The sequence below is a fragment of the Carya illinoinensis genome, chromosome 3, assembly GCF_018687715.1.
Source record: "Carya illinoinensis cultivar Pawnee chromosome 3, C.illinoinensisPawnee_v1, whole genome shotgun sequence".
Taxonomy (NCBI): domain Eukaryota; kingdom Viridiplantae; phylum Streptophyta; class Magnoliopsida; order Fagales; family Juglandaceae; genus Carya; species Carya illinoinensis.
In genome coordinates, this window is record NC_056754.1 from 26,433,335 (window position 1) to 26,436,889 (window position 3,555).

The window sequence follows — 3,555 nt, forward strand, 5'->3', positions numbered from 1 at the left end:
TGCTTTTTAGATGGTTATTCGGGGTATAATCAGATTGCCATAACTCCTGAAGATCAAGAGAAAACTACATTCACATGCCCCTATGGAACATTTGCTTTTAGGAGGATGCCCTTTGGATTGTGCAACGCCCCTGAGATATTTCAACATTGCATGATGGCTATCTTTTCTGATATGGTGGAAGATATAATGGAAGTTTTCATGGATGACTTTTCAGTTTTTAGCACATCTTTTGATCATTGTTTGCATAACTTAGCTCTTGTTTTGCAGAGATGTGAAGATAAAAATCTAGTCCTGAACTGGGAGAAGTGTCATTTCATGGTTCAAGAAGGGATCGTGCTTGGCCATAGAGTGTTATCTAAAGGAATTGAGGTGGATCGAGCCAAAATTGCAACCATAGAGAAACTACCACTTCCAAAGAATGTGAAGGGAATCAGAAGTTTTCTGGGACATGCGAGATTTTATAGAAGATTTATCAAGGATTTTTCTAAACTCTCTAAACCTTTATGTAATCTTCTTGAGAAAAATTCTGCATTTGACTTTAATGTTGTTTGTTTGCAGACCTTTAATGCACTCAAGAAGAAACTAATTTTAGCACCAATTGTGATTGTGCCTGATTGGAGTCAACCTTTTGAAGTTATGTGCGATGCAAGTGACTTTGCAATTGGAGCAGTGTTGGGGCAAAGGAGAGACAAGCTGTTTAGAGCCATCTATTATGCAAGCTGGACATTGAATGAAGCTCAATTAAATTATACAACAACTGAGAATGAGATGCTTGCTGTGGTGTTTACTTGTAATAAATTTCGGTCTTACCTCATTGGAACAAAGGTGATAGTGTTCACTGATCATGCAGCACTTCACTATTTGTTTGGCAAGAAGGATGCTAAGCCTAGGCTAATTTGTTGGATCCTCCTTCTTCAAGAATTTGATTTGGAGATTCGAGACAAGAAAGGAAGTGAAAATTTAGTGGCTGACCATCTCTCTCGGTTAGAGCAAGAGGAAGAAAGATTAGATTCAGTGGTCCAAGAGGCATTCCCTGATGAGCAGTTGTTTGCATGTGAGATCAAGCTTCCGTGGTATGCTGATATTGTTAACTACCTAGCTTGTAAAGTTTTACCACCTGATCTTACTTGCCATCAACGCAAGAAGTTTTTGCATGATGTGAATTATTATCTTTGGGATGAGCCTTTGTTGTTCAAAAGATGCCCAGATCAAATCATTCGAAGATGTGTGCTGGAAGAAGAGATGCAAGACATCCTCCATCATTGCCATTCCTCATCATATGGAGGACACTTTGGAGCCACCCGTATAACAGCTAAGGTACTTCAAAGTGGGTTCTTTTGGCCTTCTATTTTTCGTGATAGTTACACTTTGGTGAAAACTTGTGACCGGTGCCAACGTATGGGGAATATTTCAAGGCGTCATGAGTCACCACTGAAAGGCATTTTAGAAGTTGAGTTGTTTGATGTTTGGGGAATAGATTTTATGGGGCCTTTTCCTCCTTCTTTTGGTTTTGCTTATATCTTATTAGCGGTTGACTATGTGTCAAAATGGGTGGAAGCAATTGCTACAACAACAAATGATGCAATGGTAGTGCTCAAATTTCTGCACAAGAATATATTCACAAGATTTGGCACTCCACGAGCTATTATTAGTGATGAAGGGACTCACTTTTGCAACAAGTTGTTTGATAATCTTCTTTCTAAATATGGTGTAAAGCACAAGATAGCACTTGCTTACCATCCTCAAACTAATGGCCAAGCTGAAATTTCAAATAGAGAAATCAAGAACATCCTTGAAAAGGCGGTCAAAACCAATAGAAAGGGTTGGGCGAAGAAGCATGATGATACTTTATGGGCATACCATACAGCCTTTAAAACACCTATCAGGATGTCTCCATACTGATTAGTGTTTGGAAATGCATGTCATCTTCCTGTGGAGTTGGAGCATAGAGCTTATTGGGCTGTAAAAAGGTTTAACTTTGATTTGAAGGCAGCAGGCGAAAAGCGACTTCTTCAATTGAATGAGATGGAAGAGTTCCGGAATGATGCATATGAAAATGCAAAGATTTATAAAGAAAGGACGAAGAAGCGGCATGACAAACAAATTCTTAAGCGAGAGTTTGCACCAGGAGAACAAGTTTTACTTTTCAATTCACGACTCAAACTCTTCCCAGGAAAGTTAAATCAAGATGGACAGGTCCTTATACAATTCATGAAGTTTTCTCTTTTGGAGCAGTAGATTTGAAGGACAAGACAGAGAATATTTTCAGAGTTAATGGTCAGAGATTGAAGCACTACTATGGAGAACAAGTGGAGAGGAACTATGCATTTAGTCCTCTTAGAGATCCAAATTGATGAAAATTGAAAAGTCTGGCTGTAGACTTTAAAACAAGCGCTTATGGGAGGCAACCCATATATCTATCTTTCATTCTTTCATTTATTTTATTATCTTTATTTATTTAATTTTAATAATTTGGTTTTTGATGCAGGTTTATTTAGCATGAATAAATAGCTGAAACATTTTAAACTACGGAAGATTCATCATGAAACCAGGGAAGTTCCTTTTATTTCTTCAATCCTTTTTACTTTTGCATTACAATGAGGACATTGTTTAATTTAAGTTTGGGGGTGTAAACTCCTATAGTCATTTGATCCTCTTGTTTTCTAAGTCTTGGGTTGTTGATGGGTTGTCTGATTCTTTTACCAAGCACGCATTGGAGTAAGATTTAATTCTCTATGACTCTGAAATTTGTGATTGAAGATAGTTTTGAGACAAATTTTCAAAAATTTCTTTTATGTCAAGTGGAGTTTTGTGGGTACTTTGGTTTATATCTTTGACTTTGAACATAATTGTGCACATAGTCGTTTTTCTCTTATTCCATTTTGCTTATGAAGAGAAGAAGTTGAATTAATTGAAAGAGGGAAGTTCGATTTTGCTTTGCTCTAGAATCCGTTGATGGGTCCTTGAGGCGAAATCCAGTTGAGACCAAATATTAGAGAAATGATCTAGGCATTTCTTTGGCATAACCAAAAAGCTTTCCCAGCCGTCCTAAATATCATGCAATCATTACATGGTGTGTTTCCATAGTCAACCCCCTTAAGCCTTAATAAGCCTTTATTTATTCTTTGAACTACATAAACCATGCCCGCTCTAAGCTTGAAAAACAATGAATCTACCTTTGATAGTTTGAGAAAATACTTTGGTGGAGAGTAACATTTAAAAGAGAAAATGTGTTTCATGATGAACTGTATTATGTTTACTTTGTTTGATCAAAGAAGAAGAAGAAGAAAGAAGAAGAAAGATAGTGAAAAAAAAAAGTGAAAAAAAAAACAAAACAAAAGAAAAAGAAGTCACTAAGCGGAGTATGTATCACCTCAGATTTTGTTAAAGGAATTGTTGGTATTGCTTCAGTGATTACAGCAACAATAATGCCACAAGTATAAGCATATTGCCAAGAAAGAGCTATGAGTTGAATCATGTGGGTATCTCTTTTAATGTTCTTTTCACTAAGTATTTTTCCAGTTTGCTTTGATTTTCCATATCCAGTTCTTTCTT